This window comes from Mytilus californianus, unplaced genomic scaffold (assembly GCF_021869535.1).
Source record: "Mytilus californianus isolate M0D057914Y unplaced genomic scaffold, xbMytCali1.0.p SCAF_3, whole genome shotgun sequence".
Classification (NCBI taxonomy): Eukaryota; Metazoa; Mollusca; class Bivalvia; order Mytilida; family Mytilidae; genus Mytilus; species Mytilus californianus.
This window is the reverse complement of record NW_026262679.1, coordinates 96,957,127-96,972,001: the sequence shown is the minus strand read 5'-3', so window position 1 is coordinate 96,972,001 and position 14,875 is coordinate 96,957,127.

Sequence of the window (14,875 nt, the reverse complement as noted above, 5' to 3'; positions counted from 1 at the left end):
GCACGATGAGCGATGAGCGTTACACGGAGGATTAACGAAAAATGAATGATGAACGCACGATACACGCACGATGCACGATGAATGATGAACACACGATACACGTACGATACACGCACAGTGAATGATTCATTGACGAATGAACGATAAGACGTTGCGCACGATGTTGGTACGAATTCCATTTTGCTATAGATTAGCATGAAAATAAATACGTAGACTGGTCAGTTCGATAAAATATAGTGATTTTTGGTTGAATTTATTATATTAGACTTAAAAGTATAGAAAAAAGGAACCGAAATTTAAAATATCAAGAATTATAACACTTAATTATCCCATTTTTACGCAAAAACGTAATGTCCAACGTTACATTTTGTGTGCAAAAGATCGGAGTTCCGTTTCTTTCCTACAGTATTTTTTTTCTGACCATCGTAAAACTTCACAAGAGTATTGCTATTGTTATTGTTATTCGCGTGTTAAAGCAAAATCAATATCACTGAAACCGTAAACCGGAAAATGTTATTTTTGAAAACGGTCTGAAAAATGTCCAAGCATATGCAAGGTAAGCATATATCGGGTTTGCGCATTTATACCGTGAAATTGGAAAAGCTGAGAGGAAAAATATTTATGATATTTTGAAAGTTTTTTTTAACTTTTCTCCTGGTTCATGAATTTTTTTGCCGGAAACCATGCGTATAGTTTCTATTGCAATGACTTCAAAAAGTATAGCCATCTTGTCCCAACGAAAAAAACGCTGTATTTTCTATACAATTGAGGTTTTAACCGGCTGTATATTAAGTAAGCATAGTTAGATCAATGAAAATAAAACTTGGCGGTAAAAGTTTTTTTCTTTTTCTTTTTAAACAATATAGTGTTTAACATTTTTTCGATAGGCAACAAGATGTTTATATCGTTTCAAAAAGTATAGCCGTTTTGTCCCAACGTTCGCAAAACGTAATTGATGTCATGCTCGGGTTTTTAATTTTATTTCATAATTATTTGTTTCCAGTTTAATTCGAATGAAAATAAAAATATAAGTTATAATATAACCAATGTATGATAAAGGAAAAGTTAAAGTTTAAATTCAAATGTTGACCAAATGAGATTGATATAAAAAATATCGGGATCTTAGTTTTTTTCAGCACATTCATGACATTTGCTTTATTCAAGGAACGTTGTCTATCTGCAAGTTTTAAATCATCAAAAGCAACATGCATGATTTTTTTGTTAATAAAATAGAATAGAGAAAAACCATTGCTGGCTATTATAACAAAACAAATGATATGCATAATGCCACAAAAATACTGAAATGAGAAAACATGAATCCAAAATGTTTAACTACCTAGAAATTTTGCGACAAAAAAAAGCATCGGGAAATGATAAAATATAGAAAGGAAACGGGAACGGAAAGAAATGCAACAAAAGGAGTATGTATAAACATGCATTAAAAAGGGAAAATAAAATCAAAATCTAATTTATATTAAAAAGAAATCTGTATAACTTTGGAAATATAATGTATGATTCATTAATGCAAACTGCTGCCAAAAGTAAAATGATCAATTATGGCCTGGTATGACTGACAACTCCTATAAATGAATATTCATTAAAAACAGTATGTGTACGACCACTTTGAGTTTTATTTGTTAAACTATGCATTTTCAGACAAACCAAAATCGGTTACCAAATTCACAACAGTAAATTGACCTCATCAATTATAAGCTTGAACGCTTGAAACGTTCTTTGAAATCGTCGAAATCGCTTCATTATGCGGAACGTCGTGTAACGCTAAGTAGTACCAACATCGTGCGCAACGTCTAAGCGCTTAATACACGGTTCTCAAAGCCATTTTATTTGGAATTGCATTTAAAATTGATGTATGATAATGAAAATCTATAAGGGTATACAAATTTTAGATATCTCGCTTTCTGTGTTGATTGGTCGACAGTTTTACTAAACACTCCATGTATTAAATAAATTAATTGTAGTATAGTATTTCCAATATCAATGAGTGTTGTTAAATTATAAAACTCATCGATTTTATAATTCTACTTAATATAAATAATTTATAAATTGCTACGTTTTAAAGAGTGGCGATTCCAGCCATTTTTAAAAAGAGGGTTCTCAACCCAGGATAAAAGGGGTGGTTTTAACCATATGTCCCCATTCAAATGCATTGACCCCCCCCCCCCCCCCTTCTTTTTATCTGCCTAAATTTGTAACCTTAACTAATTAATTATCATATGTTTACGTTCCGAAATTTAGGAAATATTTGTATGTTTCGAAGTTTAGTATGATGTCCATTATCACTGAACTAAAATTCATTTTTGTTTAGGGACCAGCTGAAAAACGCCTTCGGTGCGGGATTTTCTACCCATTGGTGGCCTTCTACTGTTTTCTGCCTGTACGTCTAAACACTGCTAAGGACTTATAATATGCCACTAAGGACTAGAAAGGACGTGTTACTTGTACTCTGTTTTCATACTATGGTAGAGATAGATAGATTTTTATTACATAAATTCCAATTAAAAAAAAAAAAGAATCACAATATTTGGAACGTGCCGGTTTTTCCTTGATATTGCCGAAAATCAGTGATCCGACTGACACGAGCGAACTTACATAACAACTGATTAAACAATCATAATCTTTTTTTTTTTACTTAAGTTACAATGTTCCTTATATTATCAGAATCGTATGAGTTAATTTAGAGCAAAATATATAATTTGTCAGAAAAATCTGATTCGTACAAATTAATTAGAAATAGCTAAGAAAATGAAATTTACCAAATAATGAGAAAATTTAAACATTTGTAATACCAAATACTTCATAATATACTTCTGAAACGACTTTTCGTCTTGAATATGCATGAAATTTTTGCCACTGGACGTTTAAACAACCACTGAATAATCAATCAATCAAGTTTTGCTCTCAGTAAAAATGAATTAAACAATATAAGCCACAATTGTATCCATCACTTGGTGTCTGTTGTTTGTTTGTACAGTAAACATACTGAATCTTTTTATATTCCTAATACAATTTCAAGTATGTAATAAAATTCATACATATTTTCAAACATCCTGGCACTTCAAATTTCTAGGAGGTGAGATTCTCGGGGTTTAACCTGAAACTCTTTGGGAAATGCAATTTTTAATTCCAATTCCAATTCCAAACTGTAAAAGATATCCCAAGGTTTTTTAAAATGCATTTCTAATTTGATAAGGAGATTTGAAAAAAACGATCTCAATGGTAGTTGAAATTATTCAGTGCAATCATTTTGTGTCCGCCGTTGTCTTTCATACATATCAATTGGTGTATCCACTGTTTGCTGTTCGTTATCTGTTGTTTATGGCAGTCAGGCCTCGCGATCGGTCTCCAAATTTAAGCCCCCACTTAGGTAAATTAATGATCATTTATAGGGGGGGGGGGGGGCTTTTTTCTCGGGACAAACATTATTTTCCTTCCTTAAAAACAACTTAACAATTTTCTATATTTTTCATTTAATCATAAACCGATGAATATTAAATGATTTTTAAAAAATTTTAAAAATATTTTTATTCTAATATATCTAAATATCTGGGTTATTTTCTTATCCAAATAATTACTTTTTCATTTTTTTGAGGAAAAAGTGTTATCAGTTATGGCCCCCTCATTTAAGACATGACATTTTGCTTGATACTGTATGAAGATTATTCGTTGCAACTTTTATGAAGAAATTACCGACTTTTTTTTAACTATAGATAAATATACAACAAAAATACCGTTTTTTCTTCTTGTATCAATTTCTTTTCACAAAAAATAAATATTAACAAAGAATTGTTACACAAATGTAGAGCCCAATTTTATAACGAAGATATTCCTAATCTCTTTACCGAAATCCGCATATCTTTATCTTTTGAAACAAAAAAGTTAAGGATGTCTGTTCAAAGGACAAAAATGTCCGAGAAACCGAAATGTTATAAGTAAATGTCGAATAATTCAAACCCATTTGTCTTTTAAATTTAGCACATGAAGATATAATTTTTATTACAAATAGCTTGTGAACTTTTGTAAAAAAAAATCACTGTGGTTCTAAAGCTGTATCACATGCCCATAATTGTCCTAAAGCTAAATGTCATCGTCAGATTATTAGGGTCTGAATAGGGATTCATTATTTCTGTATTCTATCATTTTAGGCAATTTTTAGGCAGTTAAGCTGCCTTATGCGAGCACCCTAGATTTGTGTTCTACCCAATAAATGCTGAAATACGTGCCATTGTTATTATCTAGCTGGCTATTATGTTATTTATAACTAATTGGACATTTTTTTAATACTTTTATTTCTGGAATACCAAAAATATGACCAGAAAAACCTTAAATGATCGTCGAACTACCCAAAACTTTTGAAGTTGCACATAGGAAGTAGTGCTCAATAGAAATCCGTACGTAGTTTATTATCCCCTGTGCTTTTGGCTACGATGTCAAAGAACAATTGTATGAAATATTTCATCGCGGAAAATCTGTAATTACAAGTCGTTTATTTTTCCCAAATGGCAAAATGCGCAGGAATATTGTTCATGTACAACAAATCTCTATGATAGAGGAAATAAAGTTATATAAGTGGGTGGTAATTTCTAACTTATCTTGCCAAATAAGGTTGTTGTTATTTTATGAATGAAACGAGGTCATGAAAACAGATGTGGAAATCGACGTTGATGGGATGTTTTAAGTAATGTGGAGAACTCGTCCCCGAGACAAGTCGGACCGAATCCAATCAAACCGTCTAAGAAGACAACTTTGACCGTTTGTCAGATTTACTTAGGGTTTCATAAAATATTAGACTAACATGTCTAGCGGAGCCATTTATCTTTTGTTTGTGCATTGGGGTCTATTTAGGGGTATTTGGAGGGGCCTGAAGAAGGGAGGGGTTTACTATAGAACCCTATGGGATTTTATTTTTTTAAATTTTCAAATGACTATTTCTCGAAAACAGTAGGTGATAGACACATGCAGTCTTCAGTAATGAGAACAGGACAATACAAAAAATCAACCAAAATATAGGGTGAGTCCCTGGGGGTCATCCCAACCCCCTTTAATTTGAAAATGTACTTTTATCTTGTAAACCGTCGCGATCCCCACCCCTAAACAATATATATACTTGAATGGGACAATTTAAGAAATCAAATGAAAATAATTTGGGGGAGTCCCCAGTGTCGTCCCACCCCCTCCTGTTTGAGAACTTGGAAATGGTCAAGATCCCCACCCCTAAACCATATATATTCATGTATGGGACAATAAAAAAAATCAAATGAAATATAGGGGGAGTCCATGGGGTCACCCCACCCCCTCCTGTTTGAGAACTTGGAAATTGTCGAGATCCCCACCCCTAAGACATATGTATTCATGTATGGGACAATATAACAAATCAAATGAAATATAGGGGGAGTCCCTGGAGTCACCCCACCCCCTCCTGTTTGAGAACTTGGAAATGGTCAAGATCCCCACCCCTAAACCATATATATTCATGTATGGGACAATAAAACAAATCAAAAATGAAATATAGAGTGAGTCCCTGGGGTCACCCCACCCCCTCCTGTTTGAGAACTTGTAAACGGTCGAGATCCCCACCCCTAAACCATATATATTCATGTATGGGACAATATAACAAATCAAATGAAATATATGGGGAGTCCCTGGGGTCACCCCAACCCCTCCTGTTTGAGAACTTGGAAATGTTTGAGATCCCCACCCCTAAACCATATACATTCATGAATGGGACAATAAAACAAATCAAATGAAATATAGGGGGAGTCCCTAGGGACACCCCCGCCCCTCCTGTTTGAGAACTTGTAAACAGTCAAGATCCCCACCCCTAAACCATATATATTCATGTATGGGACAATATTACAAATCAAATGAAATGTATGGGGAGTTCCTCGGGTCACCCCACCCCCTCCTGTTTTAGAACTTGGAAATGGTCGAGATCCCCACCCCTAAACCATATATATTCATGTATGGGACAATAAAACAAATCAAATGAAATATAGGGGGAGTCCATGGGACCACCCCACCCCCTCTTGTTTGAGAACTTGTAAACAGTCAAGATCCCCACCCCTAAACAATATATATTCATGTATGGGACAATATAACAAATCAAATGAAATATTTGGGGAGTCCCTGGGGTCACCCCACCCCCTCCTGTTTGAGAACTTGGAAATTGTCGAGATCCACACCCCTAAACCATATGTATTCATGTATGGGACAATATAACAAATCAAATGAAATATAGGGGGAGTCCCTGGGGTCACCCCACCCCCTCCTGTTTGAGAACTTGGAAATGGTCGAGATCCCCACCCCTAAACCATATGTATTCATGTATGGGACAATATAACAAATCAAATGAAATATAGGGGGAGTCCCTGGGGTCACCCCACCCCCTCCTGTTTGAGAACTTGTAAACGGTCGAGATACCCACACCTAAACCATATTTATTCCTGTTCATCATTTCAAAAAGATTTGAATGACATACAGGGTCAATCTCCTTGGTGTCACATATGCATATCACTTTACTAGACCAAACCAATATGAACTGGACTTTGCCCAATGTCAGGAGACCATGGGAATGACGAATTATGGGGGCTTTGTTTGGGAGACTTCGTAACGGCATCCTGTTACAATTATTTCTTGTTTATTATAAAAAAATTTTGATCCAAAAAATGAGTCTAGATTATTGAATTTACTTTAATTGTTTATTAAATTATTTCTGGGCCTATAATAATTTTCATTTATGTCTCATTTTAAAGAAAACATATAAATCTTTCAAGCAGTGTAAAGCCCGAGAATGTTTGACCAACTGTTTTATAATCACCTGTCATTTTATTCCAAACTTGGTATGGAGTAACATCATGCACTTGGGGGTGAAGATGGGGTCATTTACATTGACATATGAGTTGCTTTTGAAAACCTTGATGAAATATTAATTAATTTGCCTTAATAATCAATTCATTTAATGAACATAAATGTACAATATACGAATGTTTAATGTTTGTTCTTTCAAATCTTAAAAGAAAATTGAAGCAACATTGCCACAGTTTTCATAATTACGTTTGCCTTGGTTTTTGGTTAACTGCCTACAGCGCTTACAGTGCTTTGATTTCTAATCGTTATACCTTTTGTCTATCATTCTTTATTCCATATATTCTAGTACCTCATCATTTTCTTTTCTATATATTTGTCTGGTTATTTTTTGTATTCTTTATTTTATGGTCAATAATTTTCTATTCTATAAACCCCCATCCACACCCTCATGTATAATGGAAGACGATAAACATTTTAGTATACATACCACCCGTTGTCACTTTCACTTGACATACAAACCACAAATTGTTATTTTTACCTGGACACGGGACTTATATAATTACGTAATAATAACGGATATAGTAAATTCAGTAGAATATAACCTGTATCAATGCACTGGCTTGTTAAATGAATATTGATCTGACAACTGTTTATCATATTTTTAGTTATTTTAAAATTGAGAATGGAAATGATGAATATGTCAAAGCGACAACAACCCGAAAAGAGCAGATGACAGCCGAAGACCACCATATTTGATAATGTTTTAGTTTCTAATGAGACAGTAACCATCGTATTTTCAGAAAATCTCTAAACGGATAATGAGAGTTTAGCGACCTTGACTGGCTATACAGCCCAATCACGGTCGGTCTCTAAAAGTTGCCGAATTTAAGAGCCTATATCAAGAGATAGGCTTTACCTAGCTTTAGGTGTTTAAAAAATATCCATTTAAGAACCAAATGTGGCTTCTTTATATTTATACCAAAATTGAGTTCAAGGCAGTATTTTGTCGAAGAGAACAATTACACAAAGTGCAACATGCGAGAAGAGGTTTCATTTCCCTTATTTATTTTTTATTGAAGTCAGTAATCTTTTGAGATTACTTCACGGAAATATATTTTAAATGAAGAGGTGCAACTGGATGCATCCCTAAAAAACAAATTTAAATATATATATATATTACCTGAAGATCTGTAAAAGCAGTGGAAGCGCTAGTAAAAGTGATGAATTGAAACCGTTATTATCTTTAATGTTACCAGCATACGGATTCTACTTAACTTTTCTTTATATATATATATATAATTTAAATTTGTTTGTTATATATATATATATAAAATGACGGATATTCGTCAATCAGACAGCAATCCAACATAAGCACGAGTAAGTTACCTGACATCTAGAATAAGAGGTTTAAGCATACCCCGCGCTGGTCAACTTTCTGAGTTGTGGGTAAAATTCAATATACATGTAGGACTGTGGAACGGGAAATATACGAAAGATTTGTTTTTACGTACGATGAACTGTCATTCCCTCAATACATACGGGTCCACCGTGAAACTATTCTTATGATTATATAACGGTAAATGATGATCTCATTAGAGGAACAAATTAAGTAAAGATACATGTTGAAGCAAGAATAATTTCCACATGCAAAACATCAAATAGGACGATCTCTAAATTAGTACGCGGCAACTTTAACTATTACATTCATAGACAATAACACTAGTAAATGCTTTATATACTTACATTGAAACAAATATACTGCTCATAATAATTGCACATCTGTAGACTTTAATCTAGGTATCCCGCGTTATATAAACCATCGCAAACCATCGAACAGCTCATCGCACTTCGGCGCAGACCAGCGCACTTAACGCGTGGCCATCAAACTTTATGATCTCCATTGCACCTCCGAGTCATACACACATATATATTCCGATTTTCTAATAATGGTTTTTATTATTTTAATTCCCGTGGGTATTGCCCAAAGAAATAGGGTTTATTTAAGGGTTTACACATCTTCATAGCTAAAATATTTTAATACGTATATCACGAACAGATATCTATGACAAACATTTCTTAAATTGTCAGTATATAAATTTAGATTTTTTTTTAAGAAACGTAGGTTCAGCTACAGCAGACTAAATTGACTTTTGATGGATTGAATGAAGGCTTATGTAAAAATAAAAAAATGTGGTTATAATTGCTAGTGAGTCAACTATTCAAAAAAGTTCAAATCAAGAGGAATGCTAGCAGTTATATCTATACGACCTTCAATTAATGAAAAAATACGGGAACTGTAAAGTCGTTTATTAAAGGCCCCGCCCCGACATGAAAAAAATATGAAACAATTCAATTGAGCAAACTAACGGCCTTCTTTATTTCAAAGCTACATGTATTTTGCCACAAAAAAAAGCCCAAATACATGTATATAACAGAATTGATGTTACGAAAACCACTGAACTACGTGTTTTTGACTTTGGACAGACACATAAATAAACAGAATGTTGTGAATGTGTATAGGCCCTTTATTGGTCATATAGCTCTACACTCTTATCTATTTTATACATTTTTGGCCTTCAAATATTTAGCATTGAGCGTTCCTAGTGAAATTAAATCCAGAAAAGCGTTATAGATGCATGAAATTTATAAAGTGTTGTTTTGTGAGGGGATCAAAACGTAGGGATCGATGTTAATGTCTGTTTTATATGTGCAATAATATCGGCCTTCTAACTTTAGTGAAACTCTGCAGTTGTTCAGTGACGGATCCAGGGGGTTGCAACCCCCCTTTTTTGGACGATCAATGCATTTGAATGGGGACATATAGTTGGAACCCCCCCCCCCCCCTTTTGCCCTGGGTTGGGAACCCCCTTTTTATAATGGCTGGATCCGCCCCTGTTGTTTCATGTATTTGATATGCAAATTATCACAAAACTAAAAGGATAAGATGGATGAATTAATAGTTGATCGTTTAACGTCCAGTGGCATATATTATAGATTCATTATCAGGGGGAGTACAATAATTATGATATAATGATGAACATTGGCAATCATACCACAACTTCTTTTTTATAAGAACGTACATGTGTAGATTTTCGTCTTTTACTGTAAACGACAGTGTCCCCGGAAGTCAAAGCCGAAATCAAACTTGTGTAAATTTCTGAAACATACTTTTCATTATTTAACCCAATGTAAAGCAAAACAAATAATACCGTTTTGAGCTATAAAACCAAGGCAACCCTTTATACTAGTCAAAAGTTGCTGGATCGTGATAGATGCATACGAAACTTCAATTAATTGTTTGTATTTTTCAATCTTTTATATCCGATATAGATGAACACAAAATCTATCGGATAAAAACTACCGATTTTCTATAAGATAAAATTTATCCTTATTGGAGTCAAATTTGTCATATGGATTCATAAAGGACAAAAAAATGTCCTCAGTAACGGAACAAAAAATACCCCCATGGTAAAATAATCCGTCATTCTTTAATACAAAGTACTATTGTGAATTATTTTTTCGGATATTAATCTTTTAGACATACATTAAAAACGGTGTCCTTGATATGCAACCATGAACACAATGAAAAGTGAATCTGTGAAATTGTTCCATGTTTATTCCATTTAAATAAAGACTTGTTATGATAATACAATATATTTAACTATTTTATCAAAAAATTTAAATAAAAAAGAATATCTAACTCGTAAACACAATTTAAAGTTTAAAAAGTTCCTCAATTTAAAATCCTTCTTAAGGAATACGGGATATATTTGCGTGATCTTATACTTGTTTAATTAAAAAAATGCCTTCAAATACATATGTTTATTTGTATTCAATTTTCCACAAAACATATTTAGCTTATTTTAAATGAAAATAAAGAACAGAGAATAAAAACACTGTTGAAGAGAAAATACATATTCGTGTTAAATTCGCATCAGTTTAATTTGTTAATTCAAGTTTGACATCTAAAATCTTAATCCGCAATCCACATTTACCCGACAATCTTGTATATTGTATGTTCTCAATGGAATAACCTTACGTGCACGTGACCATCAGAAACGAAGATAAACATTATATTTGTAATGGTATTTATCAATACTTAAATGTTTGAATATTTAGTAGAATATCAGAGACATATAATACAATAGTAGTATATGTCTCTGAGAATATGAATTTGCCAAATAAGCGAAGAATTATAATCTTGCATTGTTCAACATTGGAGAAATGACTCAAGTTGAACATTAATCATGTTAATACTGATTCAATATTTTATTATAGTCTCACCACATACAAACATAAAATGAGAATCACAGAAATAAACATAAAACATTAAAACATTTGCATTGTATGTACCTATCTTAAAAAGAATAATGAGAGACTTTTAAGACACAATATATTTACTCATTTACATTTAAAATTTACAGTGTCCACCTGTACTATATGAAAATAAAACATTTTTTCTTTGAGAACTAGGAAATAAAATGCCGTTTCTTTTCAATGAAATATTGTTGATGATTTTGGCAACTATAGCAGCAACATTGCCGTTATTAAATAAAAATATAAATTTTTCTCTATCTGATAATTGAAGGTTAAAATGTTCATTAAAATGTTTAGCTTAATGTATCATAATTTGTCTTAAATCTACATATAATGGGCATTTTAAAATGACACGAAGTTCATCTTCAATAGTAGAGCTACAACACATGTCATCTCGTGGACTTCTTTTCTTTCATACTTTCCAGTTTCTATTTTTAGTGGAGCTACCCCACATCTAAATTTTGCAAAAGCACTGTTTTTTTTAATTGGCGGAATATTTTTAACAAATAACAGTTGGCCAACAGTATATTTTTAAGCCCATTTCGCTCAGTTGAATAGAAATTCCAGTTTATTGTTTGTACGTAGAACATGTATCATTATATTAAAATGTGTCAGTCCCAGCCAAGATTCACTGAATAACCACGAAATGTTTACAGATGATAAATAAATTTTACACAAAAATTCATGAATCTGTATGAATGTTATGTACGATGAAGTTAATTAAGTGTTCACAAGAAAGTAAGTATGAATGTAAATTTTATTTAAAGTCGGAACATATATATACACTTTAATCGTGAGTTAAAATATAGGCTTTGATGAGCTCTATAACCGACTATCATATAAAAACCACAATGAATGAACGTTACCCGATAAGAGATGAACGTTTGACAAATGCACGTTATCTGATGTACACAGTTGTACACGATTGACGAACGCACGATACACGGTTAAGAATGAATGATTGATGAACGCACGATACACGCACGATACACGAACCATACACGATTAAGAATACACGATGAACGCACGTTACACGGAAAATACACGGAACGATGAATGATGAGCGCACGATTGGTACACGCACGATACACGCACGCAACACGCACGATACACGATGAACGCACGGAATAATGGTCAGTTTGAATTTTAGAAGGTCTGTACTATACAGTAGATTTATGGTTCTGTGTATCCTCCCATACTATACTGTAGATTTATGTTCTGTGTATCCTCCCATACTATACTGTAGATTTATGTTCTGTGTATCCTCCCATACTATACTGTAGATTTATGTTCTGTGTATCCTCCCATACTATACTGTAGATTTATGGTTCTGTGTATCCTCCCATACTATACTGTAGATTTATGGTTCTGTGTATCCTCCCATACTATACTGTAGATTTATGTTCTGTGTATCCTCCCATACTATACTGTAGATTTATGGTTCTGTGTATCCTCCCATACTATACTGTAGATTTATGTTCTGTGTATCCTCCCATACTATACTGTAGATTTATGTTCTGTGTATCCTTCCATACTATACTGTAGTATTATGGTTCTGTGTATCCTCCCATACTATACTGTATTTTTATGGTTCTGTGTATCCTCCCATACTATACTGTAGATTTATGTTCTGTGTATCCTCCCATACTATACTGTAGATTTATGTTCTGTGTATCCTCCCATACTATACTGTAGATTTATGTTCTGTGTATCCTCCCATACTATACTGTAGATTTATGTTCTGTGTATCCTCCCATACTATACTGTAGATTTATGTTCTGTGTATCCTCCCATACTATACTGTAGATTTATGGTTCTGTGTATCCTCCCATACTATACTGTAGATTTATGGTTCTGTGTATCCTCCCATACTATACTGTAGATTTATGTTCTGTGTATCCTCCCATACTATACTGTAGATTTATGGTTCTGTGTATCCTCCCATACTATACTGTAGATTTATGTTCTGTGTATCATCCCATACTATACTGTAGATTTATGTTCTGTGTATCCTTCCATACTATACTGTATAGATTTATGGTTCTGTGTATCCTCCCATACTATTCTGTTTTTTTATGGTTCTGTGTATCCTCCCATACTATACTGTAGATTTATGTTCTGTGTATCCTCCCATACTATACTGTAGATTTATGGTTCTGTGTATCCTCCCATACTATTCTGTAGATTTATGTTCTGTGTATCCTCCCATACTATACTGTAGATTTATGTTCTGTGTATCCTCCCATACTATACTGTAGGTTTATGTTCTGTGTATCCTCCCATACTATACTGTAGAATTATGTTCTGTGTATCCTCCCATACTATACTGTAGATTTATGGTTCTGTGTATCCTCCCATACTATACTGTAGATTTATGGTTCTGTGTATCCTCCCATACTATACTGTAGATTTATGTTCTGTGTATCCTCCCATACCATACTGTAGATTTATGTTCTGTGTATCCTCCCATACTATACTTTAGATTTATGGTTCTGTGTATCCTCCCATACTTTACTGTAGATTTATGGTTCTGTGTATCCTCCCATACTATACTGTAGATTTATGGTTCTGTGTATCCTCTCATACTATACTGTAGATTTATGGTTCTGTGTATCCTCTCATACTATACTGTAGATTTATGTTCTGTGTATCCTCCCATACTATACTGTAGATTTATGTTCTGTATATCCTCCCATACTATACTGTAGATTTATGTTCTGTGTATCCTCCCATACTATACTGTAGATTTATGGTTCTGTGTATCCTCCCATACTATACTGTAGATTTATGGTTCTGTGTATCCTCCCATACTATACTGTAGATTTATGGTTCTGTGTATCCTCCCATACTATACTGTAGATTTATGGTTCTGTGTATCCTCCCATACTATACTGTAGATTTATGGTTCTGTGTATCCTCCCATACTATACTGTAGATTTATTTTCTGTATATCCTCCCATACTATACTGTAGATTTATTTTCTGTGTATCCTCCAATACTATACTGTAGATTTATAGTTCTGTGTATCCTCCCATACTATACTGTAGATTGATGGTTCTGTGTATCCTCCCATACTATACTGTAGACTGATGATTCTGTGTATCCTCCCATACTATACTGTAGATTGATGGTTCTGTGTATCCTCCCATACTATACTGTAGATTGATGGTTCTGTGTATCCTCCCATACTATACTGTAGATTTATGTTCTGTGTATCCTCCCATACTATACTGTAGATTTATGGTTCTGTGTATCCTCACATACTATACTGTAGATTATGTTCTGTGTATCCTCCCATACTATACTGTAGATTTATGGTTCTGTGTATCCTCCCATACTATACTGTAGATTTATAGTTCTGTGTATCCTCCCATACTATACTGTAGATTGATGGTTCTGTGTATCCTCCCATACTATACTGTAGATTGATGGTTCTGTGTATCCTCCCATACTATACTGTAGATTGATGGTTCTGTGTATCCTCCCATACTATACTGTAGATTTATGTTCTGTGTATCCTCCCATACTATACTGTAGATTTATGGTTCTGTGTATCCTCCCATACTATACTGTAGATTTATGTTCTGTGTATCCTCCCATACTATACTGTAGATTTATGTTCTGTGTATCCTCCCATACTATACTGTAGATTTATGGTTCTGTGTATCCTCCAATACTATACTGTAGATTTATGTTCTGTGTATCCTCCCATACTATACTGTAGATTTATGGT